This window comes from Musca domestica, unplaced genomic scaffold (genome assembly GCF_030504385.1).
Source record: "Musca domestica strain aabys unplaced genomic scaffold, Musca_domestica.polishedcontigs.V.1.1 30, whole genome shotgun sequence".
NCBI classification, from domain to species: domain Eukaryota; kingdom Metazoa; phylum Arthropoda; class Insecta; order Diptera; family Muscidae; genus Musca; species Musca domestica.
Genome location: NW_026712300.1, coordinates 10,031,158 through 10,044,708, shown reverse-complemented (window position 1 = coordinate 10,044,708; position 13,551 = coordinate 10,031,158). Strand labels below are relative to the sequence as shown.

The 13,551-nt window shown below is 36.0% G+C and overlaps 1 protein-coding gene across 8 annotated transcripts in view; it reads right to left on the bottom strand.

Annotated features, from left to right (window-relative positions):
• LOC105262572 (uncharacterized) overlaps positions 1–13,551 on the bottom strand; it is a 736,506-nt gene that overhangs the window by 393,301 nt on the left and 329,654 nt on the right. The window contains exon 3 of one of the 8 annotated variants that reach the window (XM_059124818.1): positions 7,819–7,943. The exons of 6 other annotated variants lie outside the window; for them this stretch is intronic. The gene's annotated coding sequence lies outside the window, so the exon portion shown is untranslated. Of the gene's footprint in view, positions 1–4,658; positions 4,790–7,818; positions 7,944–13,551 lie in introns of all 8 variants that reach the window. One more of the 8 variants, XM_059124819.1, reaches the window with a different exon arrangement.

The following is a 13,551-nucleotide window of genomic DNA, read 5'->3' as shown; positions in this document are numbered from 1 at the left end:
ATTTCCTAACTCCTCACAATTTTTAGAGGGTAGGGTAACAATATACCTCCCATCTTTATTTCTCTTTGTTGTTCGTTGGTAATTTTGTTCGCAGAAGGAGTCTTATTCTGACCTCAAAACTCTTTTTGGGGGCTCTTCCACCTCCCAAAAACGTGTAATGAACTTTTCAATTGAAGTTGTGTTGAACAAGGAAACGTTATGATCATTTCCATGGGTTTCGGGTATTGGACCGCCTATTATCCAACCGAATACAGTGTCTTGTGCTAAGAATGAGTCAAGCAATTTTATAGGTGCATCCACTGTAAATATTAAGGGTCTTATATTCATCCCTATAAGGAGATCGACTGGTTGACTTATGTGAAATGCAGGGTCTGCTAAGTTAAGGCCCCTAATATTGTAAGTTTAGTCTTTTTAATATTTTGTGGAGGTAAATTGGACGGAAGGGACTTTAAAACTGGTGCCCATACGTCTAGCTCAAACTGTGAGTCTAAACGAGATCGAAGGGTGAAAAGGCAAGATTTTGTAGAAGTTACCGAGACAATTTGACTAAGTCTTGTAACATGAACAAGATTTTTCTTAGTTGGCAAATTCAACTTGTTTTTAAGTTTTTCTGAGATAAAAGTGGATTGAGATCCAGGGTCAATAATTGCTCTGGCATCATATGATTGTCCTCCAATTTGGATTTGTACAATTGCAGTGAAAAGCAAAGTTGCTCTAGGATTATGTTCGAAAATTCTATGTTCTGGAAGGGTCAGGGCTGTAGTATTTGCTGGTTCTGTGGACTGTACTGTTGTGGTAAGAGCTGAAGCACTAGTACTAGGACGTACTTCATCTCTAGCTATGTTGTTACTTGTGGTTATTTGAAGGTTCTCTGTTCCCTTGTGTAGCATGGAATGGTGTCTCATATTGCATATTCTTTAACGCCATGATTTGAAGAAAGACAATTATAACAAAGGTGTGAAACTTTTACAAAATGAATTCTGTCATTCACTGGCTTTTCTATGAATCGAGGACAATCCTTTATAAAATGATTTGATTTACAAAGATGACAATTCTGTGTGACTTGAGTTCTTGGCGGTTGATTCAAAGTTTGTTTACTGGGTTAACCCCCTTGTGACTGAGAATTGAACCATGTATTGGTCTGAAAACTACTTGCAAATTTCAGTTTTTTACTAAATTCTGGTTTTTGTTGAGCATATTTTATGCTAGTGGGTCTAATATTCCCCACAGATTCTAGAGTTTTAAATTTGTGGGTCAGATAATTATTTAGTTGTTCCCAAGTAGGTAGTGTTTTGATATTTTCTAATGACTTTTCAAACTCTTCTAAGAAAGATCGAGGCAATTTAGAGGAGCAAAGATAAATAAGGATTGCATCCCAGCTACCTACTTCTAGAGTCTCTAAAGTCTGAATGCAACTATTCATGGTGCGTCGAAGTTTTTGAATTGTGCTACTTGAATCATATGTGACGTGGGGTAGGTTAAAGAGGATTTTTATCTGCTCGTTTACCTGCATTCTTTTGTTTTCATAACGCTCGGTAAGATTTTCCCACGCCAAATCGAACCCATCATTCGTAAGTGGGACATTACTGATTACATCTCGCGCTTCTCCTACCGTCTTTTGTGTCAAATGAAAGAGTTTTTCAACATTGCTTAGTTTCGCGTTTGTTATATATATCGCTGAAAAAATATCTCGGAACGTCGGCCACCCGCTGTATCCTCCCTTAAAAATATATGTGTCACACGGTGGCAATCGAGAAATCGGAGTGAGTGTGCTTTCTCTTTTCATTTTCTCTTCTGATTCTATTTGCTTAGCTGTCTGGATTTGGCCGTTAATTTCCCCTAGGGCATTTTTATATGAATTAACGGCCTCCATATATTGACTCCTTAATTTATTTTATACCCTCCACCATACCATGGAGGGTATATTAATTTTGTCATTCCGTTTGTAACTCCTCGAAATACTCATATCAGACCCAACCCAACATATATTCTTGATCAGAGTAAAATTCTAAGACGATTTAGCCATGTCCGTTTGTCTGTCTGTGTATCTGTATGTCTGTCTGTCCGTCTGTCTGTCTGTTGTAATCACGCTATCTTTCGAACAAATTGAGATAGAAGGCTAAAATTTTGCACACATGTATATTTTGCCAGTAGGCATGTTAAGTTCGTAAATGGGCCATGTAGGTCCAAGAAATCATATAGCCCCCATATAACGATACCTCCCGATATTCGGTATTTTGATGATTTTTGCGACATTATTAACCGAAATTGTTTCAAATATGGCATTTGAAGTTCGTAATGGATACTACAGCCTAAGACAGAAAATAATCTATGTAGGTCCACGTCTTCATATAGCCCCCATATAACGGTAGCCCCCGATATTCGGTATTTTGATGATTTTAGCGACATTATTTAACGGAATCGTTCCAAATTAGGTATTTGACGTTCGTAATAGATACTGCAGCATAAAACAGAAAATGGGCCATGTAGGTCCACGTCTTCGTATAGCCCCCATATACCATACCCCCGATATTCGGTATTTTGATGATTTTAGCGACATTATTTACCGGAATCGTTTCAAAGTTAGCATTTTAAGTTATGGAGGGTATATTAATTTTGTCATTCTGTTTGTAACTCCTCGAAATACTCATATCAGACCCAGCAAAGTATATATATTCTTGATCAGCGTAATATTCTAAGACGATTTAGCCATGTCCGTCTGTCTGTCTGTGTGTCTGTCTGTCTGTCTGTCTGTTGTAATCACGCTGTCGTAAATGGGTCATGTAGGTCCAAGTTATCATATAGCCCCCATATAACCGCACCTCCCGATATTCGGTATTTTGATGATTTTAGCGACATTATTTAGCGAAATCGTTCCAAATTTGGTATTTGAAGTTCGTAATAGATACTGCAGCATAAAACAGAAAATGAGCCATATAGGTCCAAGTCTTCATATAGCCGATATTCGGTATGTTGATGATTTTAGCGACATTATTTACCGGGATTGTTTCAAATTTCGCATGTGAAGTTCGTAATGGATACTTCAGCCCATGCCAGAAAATTGTCTGTGCAGGTCCACGTCTTCGTATAGCCCCCATATACGGTATTTTAATGATTTTAGCTACATTATAAACAGATTTTTCTTCAAGTTTCGCATTTAAATATTGTAATAACTTATGACAAAAGTTGCCTATGCAGGCCCACGTCGTCGTATAAGCATTGGGCATTCTTAAGATATTAACAGAATTTTTAACGGATTTTATTTTTTGGAAATTACCAAATTTGTACCAAATGGTGGAGGGTATTAAAAGTTCGGCCCAGACGAACGTACAGCTTTTTTACTTGTTTATCAACTGGTTTCTCTTCTTCTTGAGGAGCATAATCCTGGCTTTCCACATACGCTCTTTTGACTTGATCATAAATCGAATCTAACTGAACTCACGATGCCTCTAATCTATTTCTGTCGTCTTCTGAGTTTGCTATGCTTAAGATCGATGCATGATCTTGCAGATCATTAACGCAATTAGTGAATTTTTCCCGATTTAGTTTGTCCATAAGTGTAGTGAATTGGGTCTGACTTTCAAAAAAATGTTGTTTTGACAATAAATTGACAAAGTCGCCCAATAAAGTCGCTTTGTTCTTGGGTTAAAAACAGTATCGACAAATTTTGACGTAGCAAAACTTCGTTGTTTATTCCCAATAAATTTAACGACAAGAGGGTTATTTGTAGAATAAATCGAATCAAAGAATCAGATTTTCTTGTAGGGTTTCAAAATATTTTTTGGCAAATATTTTGTTAAAATAGCGCCAGAAATAGTTAAATGGTGTAATTATAGGGTATAATTTTCACAAGATAATAAAATGTGTTGAGGTAGAATTTTTAAGTTAACTAACCTTTAACCTTTTGGCGTCTGTCAACTAAACACGGTTTGTACAAACAACAACCGTAGAGTCAACCGTAGAGAAAAAATATCCAAAGATTTCAAAATGGTATTTCAGCCAACTAAAGATGCCGAAAATTATCATTCGTAAATCAAAATATTATTCAATATTACAAAAATGGTTTTTTAGAATTTGCAAAATTTGCAAAAAATTTTAAATGTATATATATATATATATATATATATATATATATATATATATATATATATATATATATATATTTTTTTTTTTTTTTTATCTGGCTGGTGTCAAAACGAAATTTTATTTTTTGGAATATTTTGTTATTTAAAAAAATTGAACCTCTTTAGGATTGATTTTATTTTCCATTCTCGAAGTTTTTTACAAATTTCCCAAATTAATATGGCGGTAAATGTATGTGTTTCGATGTGTGAGTCTATTTTTAAAAATAGTCCCAAAATTTCCCAACTATTTTCCAATTGTTTTCCAGAAATTCCAAAAATTTTTTCCAAAAAAAAATTATGGCGGACAAAGTTGTATATATTTTGTTAATAGAGTCTTTCCCATTAATTTCTATTCTTTTCCATTTGTATTAAGGCAAGGAGATAGGCAAAGGGTCCCCAAATTAGATTTACAAAAGGTGTCAATGTGTCAAATTATTTGGGAACCAAAGAAAGCACCAGGGGTTTTGTATTTGTTTTCGAATAATTTACTCCAATGCTTTCTGGTTGTGTAGAAAGAACTGTATTTGTACTCACTTTGATCTTCTTGGTAAAGGTAGTGTGTGTGTCAAAAAAGTGTTGGGTTTCTCAGCTTACGTCTGTCCGTCCGCTTTCTCCTATCCCAGTTTTCACCTTTCTTGTTGTTGTTATTTTTTCCGTATCGTGTACTGCGTTTGATAATTTTGTTACATGAAGTGTCTATATTTTGGTGTTACTTGTCACTAGTCTCTTTTTTATACCCTCCACCATACTATGGAGGGTTTATTAACTTTGTCATTCCGTTTGTAACTCCTCGAAATACTCATGTCAGACCCAACAAAGTATATATATTCTTCATCAGCGTAACATTCTAAGTCGATTTAGCGATTTCCGTCTGTCTGTCTGTTGTAATCACGCTATCTTTCGAACGAATCGAGATAGATGGCTAAAATTTTGCACACATGGTTATTTTTCCAGTAGGCAGGTTAAGTTCGTAAATGGGCCATGTAAGTTCACGTTTTCATATAGCCCCTATATAACGGTACCTCCCGATATTCGGTATTTTGATGATTTTTGCGACATTATTCACGGGAATTGTTTCAAATTTATTATTTGAAGTTCAAAATGATTACTACACCCTAATATAGAAAATCGTCTGTGCAGGTCCACGTCTTCGTATAGCTCCCATATAACGGTACCTCCCTATATTCGGTATTTTGATGATTTTAGCGACATTATTCACCGGAATTGTTTCAAAATTGCTATTTGAAGTTCGTAATGAATACTACAGTCCAAAATAGAAAATTGTCTGCGTAAGTCCATGTCTTCGTATAGCCCTCATATAACGGTACCTCCCGATATTCGGTATTTTAATGATTTTAACGACATTATTCACGGGAATTGTTTCAAATTTGGTATTTGAAGTTCGTTATAGGAACTACAGTCTGTGACAGAAAATTGTGTGTGCGGGTCCAGGTCTTCGTATAGGCCCCATATATCAGTACCTCCCTATATTCGGCATTTTCATGATTTTAGCGACATTATTCACCGGAATTGTTTGAAAATTGGTATTTGAAGTTCGTAATGAATACTAAAGTCTAAGATAGAAAATTGTCTGTGCAGGTCCATGTCTTCGTATAGCGCCCATATAACGGTACCTCCTGATGTTCGGTATTTTGGTGATTTTAACGACATTATTTACGGGAATTGTTTCAAATTTATTATTTGAAGTTCAAAATGATTACTACACCCTAATATAGAAAATCGTCTGTGCAGGTCCACGTCTTCGTATAGCCCCCATATAACGGTACCTCCCTATATTCGGTATTTTGATGATTTTAGCGACATTATTCACCGGAATTGTTTCAAAATTGGTATTTGAAGTTCATAATGAATACTACAGTCTGTGACAGAAAATTGTCTGTGCGAGTCCAGGTCTTCGTATAGGCCTCATATATCAGTACCTCCCCATATTCGGCATTTTGACGGTTATAGGTACAATACCCACCGAAATTGTTTGAAATGTGGTATTTAAAGTTCGTAATGGATGCTACAGCCTGCGACAGAAAATTGTCTATGCTGGTCCAGGTCTTTGCACAGCTCCAATTTAACGGCACCTCCTTATATACGATATTTTGATGATTTTAGCCACTTTATTCACCGTTTATTTCAAGTTTTCAATTTGAATATGGTAATGGCTTATGACAAACAATGCCTATGTATGTCCACGTCGTATAGACCCCAATATAACGGCTATATTCGGTATTTTTAAAATTTTAACAGAATTTTTTAAGGATTTTATTTTTTAAAAATGGTGGAGGGTATTAAAAGTTCGCCTCGGATGAACTTAGTGCTTTTTAACTTGTTCAATTTTTAAAATTTTCACTGTTCTTCGTTCTTTTTTGTTGCAAGAATTTTTCTAAATTCGTTAAACTTCACTCTCACAATTTGTTAAGTTTTTCCCTAACCACACTTATTCGGTTCGACTAGGCCCAAAATGTTTAAACCTTCTTTTTTAAAACAATTTATTTAGTTTTTTATTTCACTTTATTTTACTTAATCTTGGGTTTTTTAAATATGGTAAGTAAAGGTTACAATTTCAAGGGCAGGTATAGTATTTCCTCGAAATACTCATGTCAGACCCAACAAAGTATATATATTCTTGATCAGCGCAAAATTCTAAGACGATTTAGCCATGTCCGTCTGTCTGTCTGTGTGTCTGTCTGTCCGCCTGTCTGTCTGTTGTAATCACGCTATCGTAAATGGGCCATGTAGGTCCAAGTTATCATATAGCCCCCATATAACCGAACCTCCCGATATTCAGTATTTTGATGATTTTAGCGACATTGTTTACCGGAATCGTTTCAAATTTGGTATTTGAAGTTCTTAATGGACTCGTAATCTTAAGTCAAAAAATTAGCCATGTAGGTCCACGTTCTCAAATAGCCTCCATATAACGGTAGCCCCCGATATTCGGTATTTTAATGATATTAGCGACATTATTTAGGGAAATCGTTCCAAATTTGGTATTTGAATTTCGTAATAGACACTGCAGCATAAAACAGAAAATGGGCCACATAGGTCCAAGTTTTCATATAGCCCCCATATACCGTACCCCCGATATTCGGTATGTTGATAATTTTATCGACATTATTTACCGGGATTGTTTCAATTTCGCATGTGAAGTTCTTAATGGATACTTCAGCCCATGCCAGAAAATTGTCTGTACAGGTCCACGTATTCGTATAGCCCCCATATTACGGTACCCCCATATACGGTATTTTAAGGATTTTAGCTACATTATAAACAGATTTTTCTTCAAGTTTCGCATTTAAATATTGTAATAACTTATGACAAAAGTTGCCTATGCAGGCCCACGTCGTCGTATAAGCATTCGGCATTCTTAAGATATTACCAGAATTTTTAGCGGATTTTATTTTTTGGAAATTACCAAATTTGTACCAAATGGTGGAGGGTATTAAAAGTTCGGCCCGGCCGAACTTACAGCTTTTTTACTTGTCTTCAATATTTTTTCTACGGTAAGTATATTTTTTCCAAAGGTAATTACAGTTTTCAAAGGTAATTACAGTTTTTAAAGGTTAGTATAGTTTTCAAAGATAAAAATAGTTTTAAAGGTAAGTGTATTATTTTAAGGTTTTAAATAATATCACAATTCACGATAAATTCCTTTGTTTTTTTTTTGTACTTTAAAATTTACCTTTCACTTTATCACGGCGGCGGAGTTAAGTATCGTGTTGATCGATTTTACGCAAAACTTCGAATGAACATCTCGTTCTCATCAAAGCCGTCACCAACTGCATTTTTGCTTTGACTTGTCCAATGCTGAATGGAAAAAAGAACGAAGACTTGTAAATACATAATAGTATGGTAACGCTTGCGTATGCATGTGTGTGTGCATATTAAATGCGTACCGCTACGGTACAGTGGTGCGCCAAATAAATAGCACGCACATTGTTGGGCAAAAATAGCAACATCTAAAGTATGTTGGGTACATTCATGTACAGATACCCTAAGTTTTAACCCTATATATATATATATATATATATATATATATATATATATATAAATATATATATAAAGCAACATCTAAAGTATGTTGGGTACATTCATGTACAGATACCCAAAGTTTTAACCCTATATATATATATATATATATATGTATATTTATATATATATATATATATATATATATATATATATATATATATATATAGGGTTAAAACTTTGGGTATCTGTACATGAATGTACCCAACATACTTTAGATGTTGCTACTTTTGGCCCAACAATGTGCGTGCTATTTATTTGGCGCACCACTGTACCGTAGCGGTACGCATTTAATATGCACACACACTATAACGACACCGGGAATTGATTTCAGTACGAACTGAGTATCTCCGGGAACCACATGTTTTAAACCTTAATGTAATTTCTTGAAGCTCCCGTGTCAATGAAGAGTTTTATTCTCTTCCGTGCTATAGTCCTTTCTATGAACGGTAGCAGGGAACTAGCTCTAAAAAATGTATCTGATCAAATTCGTCCGCCTCATCAACATCAATGTCACTTGCTTCATTGACTGCAAGAGTTTGATAGTCTCGGTCTGACTTTTGATCATTGTTGGTCAGAAGATTGACTCTCTGGTGCTTCATCTTGACCAGTAGATTTTGCTGTACCACTATTCGGTCTCTTTGATCTTCGACCACTTGGAGATGGAACGCCACTGCAATGATTCCTATATTTTGTCGATTATCTAAAACGAGCTGAATCATCAACGTCCATATGTTCAACTGGACTCTGCAAATAAGACTTTTTGTTTTGTTCGGAATAGCATGGGCAGCGAGAAGAAGAAACAAAGGGAACCAGCAAGTCTATCAACCGAATTGCCAGCCTGTCAACGAATCCAGTCAAATATTTAGCTATAAAATGTATCTAAAATATTACGTTGTAAGTTAAGTGATAAATTAAATATAAATTTCGATATATTTTAACTAAAAACTATTTTCACTGAGTATTGTGAACAAAGAAGTGGACTTATTGATCGAAGGTATGAAAAACATTTCAGTGGTCAGGGAATCTGTAAAAATGTCGACAGCAGAGCAAATAAGGACCCTGGTGGACTCTGCCATTCAATCAGCTTTAGCTGTCCAAAGACAGACTTTTGAGATACAATTGAAACTGATTGAAAACAGGTTTAGTGATATCGTAGTTTCAACACCAGACGTTGAGACTTATACAGAAATGTCCATTGTACCGGGAGTAGAATGTGAGAAATCATTAGACATTGTAAAATCGTTACCGGACTTTGAGGGCAAGCATGAAACTCATGTTTCATGGCGTCAGGCGGCTCACACAGCCTACAAACTTTTTGAGAACTATGATGGCAGCTCGAGGCACTATTAGGCCGTAGCTATCATACGAAATAAAATAAAAGGGACCAGCAGATATGATATTGTCTTCCTTCAATACACTTCTTAACTTCAAGGCAATTATTGCCCGTCTAGATTTCACATACTCGGCAAAACGTCCGACTTACCTTATTGAACAAGAATTGTCAACCCTCCGGCAAGGAAATCTTACTCTTCTAGAATATTATGATGAAGTTGAGAAGAAACTTACCTTATTGACTAACAAGGCATTGATGGCCTACCACAAAACAATTGCCGCCTCACTTAATGAAAAATATAGAATGGATGCACTTTGTGTATTCATATCAGGTACAAAGAAGGAATTAAGTAATGTACTGTTCGCGGCTCGGCCGACTGATCTACCTTTCCTGCTACCGTTTGTAGAAATGACTATAGCACGCAAGAGAATAAAACTCTTAATAGACACGGGAGCTTCAAAAAAGTACATTAAACCTATAAAAGGTTTAAAACATGTGGTTCCCGGAGATAATCAGTTCGTATTGAAATCAATTCACGGTTTCAATACGATCGACAAAATATGTGTCGTTAACGTATTCGACACCAATAGCATTTTCTTTATTCTTCCATCACTGTCAACATTCGACGGGATAATTGGCCTGGATCTGCTCACGCAGACTTGGACTTTAACAATAAAGAAATAAAACCTAATTCCGGAAAAGAAAAACTTCAATTCCTAAGATGTGCAAATGTAAATTTAACAAAAATTGAGGACATTCAGGTACCTCAAGGGATATCGAAGAAATTTAAGGAAATGATTCAAATTTGTCGGGAGTTCTTGCAAACCCCGACGAGGCACTTCCATACAATACGAATATCGTGGCCACAATTCGTACTATTACGACTGATCTCACGTATTCCAAGCTCTATCCATACCCAATGGGTGTGGCGGAATTTGTAAACTCTGAAATAAAGGAATTGCTAAAAAATGGAATAATCAGGCCTTCTAGGTCCCCATACAATAGCCCTATCTGGGTTGTTGATAAGAAGGGAAAAGATGAGCAAGGAAACATTAAAAATCGCCTCGTCATTGATTTCTGAAAACTGAATAGTATAACAGTCGATGATAAATATACGATTCCAGAGGTGAGAGCAATACTAGCAAACCTTGGCAAAGCACGGTACTTTACAACTATCGACCTTAAATCAGGATTTTATCAGATTACTCTCTCAGAACAAGATAGAGAGAAAACTTCATTTTCGGTGGCAAATGGGAAATATGAATTTTGTAGACTTCCTTTTGGCCTGAAAAATGCTCCTAGCATTTTTCAAAGAGCCATTGCTGATGTTTGAGAGAACAAATCGGAAAGACAAGTTATGTTTATGTGGACGATGTTATAACTTTTTCCGAAAACTAGGAAGACCACATTAGACACATTTTGTGGGTCTTGACTAGATTGCTTGAAGCCAACATGAGAGTTTCTCGTGAAAAATCTCACTTTTTTAAGGAAAGTGTTGAATATCTTGGCTTCACCGTATCTAGAGATGGCTTCAAAACGTGCCCAGAAAAAGTGGAGGCGATTCGCAATTACGAACAACCCACTACACTTTATGATATCGAGTCATTTCTAGAACTGACAAGTTATTGCAGATGTTTTATTAAAGACTTTGCTTCAATAGCAAAACCTCTGTACGACATTTTAAAAGGGGAAAATCAAGGAAAATTAAGATTAATTTTGATGAAAATCAACTCCAAGCTTTCCAAAAGTTAGAAGAAATCCTTGCCCCCGAAGATGTCTTACTGCTATACCCTGACTTTAAAAAGCCATTTGATTTGACAACAGACTCTTCGGCATTAGTGTTGTCTCAAGGTGGTAGGCCTATAACAATGATTTCCATATCATTGACCAAAAGGGAGCTAAATTATGCCACTAATGAGCGTGAATTATTAGCTATTGTTTGGGCTCTAGGAAAATTGAGAAACTACTTTTATGGTGTTAGAAACTTGAACATCTTTACGGACCACCAACCCCTTACGTTTGTGGTCTCAGACAAAACCCCAATCGCTAAAATCAAACGTTGGATGGCCTTTGTTGATGAACATAACGCCAAAATCTTCCACAAACCTAGAAAAGAAAATTATATGGCAGACGCCCTCTCAAGACATGCCATACATTGTTTGGAATTAAATTCACACGACGCCGTGAATCCAGACTCTCAGATCTTGTATGCATTGGAAGATGATATCTCATCAGAGGTAGCGACAGTACACAGTGAGATATCTTTGACTCATACGATTGACGCAAATGACAAACCCGTCAACTGTTTCAAGAACCAGATTATACTCCACGAGGCGAACTTTCCTAAAACCAGAAAGTTCATCATTTATTCGAAGAAAGTCCGTCATATGGTTGACTTCACTGACAAGAACACTCTAGTCAATGATGTGAAGCTAGTAGTCAGCCCTAATGTTATAAATGCTATTCATTGCAATCTACCTATTCTTGCGTGCATCCAGCACGAATTGGTAAGTCTTTTTCCAGGAACAAAATTTTGGTATTACAAGAATATGGTTCAAGATATTTTGATAAAAATGAACAAAGAGAGATAGTTGTTACTGAACATAATCGTGCTCATAGAGCAGCACAGGAAAACGTTAAACAAATTTTCTCAGACTATTACTTCCCAAACATGGTTAGGATAGGAAACGAAGTTATGGCAAACTGTAGAGTATGCGCCAAAGCGAAATACATTAGGCATCCCAGGAAACAGGAGATGGGTTCAACACCGTTACCCTCCTATGTTGGTGAGATGCTGCATATGGATATATTTTCACAGATAAGAAATACTTTCTAACCTGTGTGGATAAATTTTCAAAGTTCGCTATAGTACAGACTATATCTTCACGAACCATAGCTGACCTAAAAGGTCCAATATTACAATTAATGAATTTCTTTACGAAGAATGTCTACTGTGACAATGAAGCTTCATTAAAGTCCGAGACAATAGGATCCCTATTACGAGACCAATATGGTGTCAATATTTCCTGCGCACCCCCACTTCATAGTACTTCAAACGGGCAAGTTGAACGCTTTCACAGTACCCTTTCAGAGATCTCAAGATGCCTCAAATTAGTTTTTTGTCTAATTGAGAGTACGGTTGATCTAATCCTACTTGCAACAGTGAAATATAACCGAACCATGCACTCAGTGACAAACCAACGACCAATAGACATAATTCACTTTTCATCGGAAGATGGTAAAGAGAAGGTGAAAGAAAGATTAACTAACGCTCAACTGACATCGTTAGAAAGAAACAACACCTCTCGATAGAACAGATCATTTAATGTTGGAGACAGAGTGATGGTAAGGAACAATAAACGGTTAGGTAATAAAGTAACCCCCCTATATTCTGAGGAAATTGTTGAAGCAGATCTAGGAACAACTGTTCTTATAAAAGGGAGGGTAGTCCACAAAGACAATTTAAGATAAAATGAACACGCCCTTACTACTTTTTTTTTGAATAAATTACGTCTTTCAGCTGATTTTGACAATGATACTATCCATCCGTCCAACGACAGCAACACTAATGGACTATTCCAACAGTAACTACATCCCGACTACAGACGGAAAAGTGATTATTTGGAGAGATTTTGACTACTTGAGACATACAACAAACTTAACATTGTATTCTGAAATCGCAGATGAAAGTGAAAGCCTCACCAAACATTTTTTTATCACACATGGTTAAATTACTAAATTCCGATACAATGCGGGTACGAGACCTTTTAACAACTTTAGAAGTTCACCATAGACATGCAATGAGCATCAATGTGATAGGAACAACTCTTTAAATAATTGCTTGAACGCCTGACTTTAATGACTTCGAGGGATTTAAATTTAAACAACAAAAAATCACAAAGGCTATGAACAGACAAGTATCAATAAACACAAAAACTCAGGAACAAATTAATAAATTGACAGAAACAGTCAACAAAATTATTGCAATGACAAATCCTAAATAAACCAGCACGGATCACTTGTATGAGACCCTACTTTCTAGAAATCGAA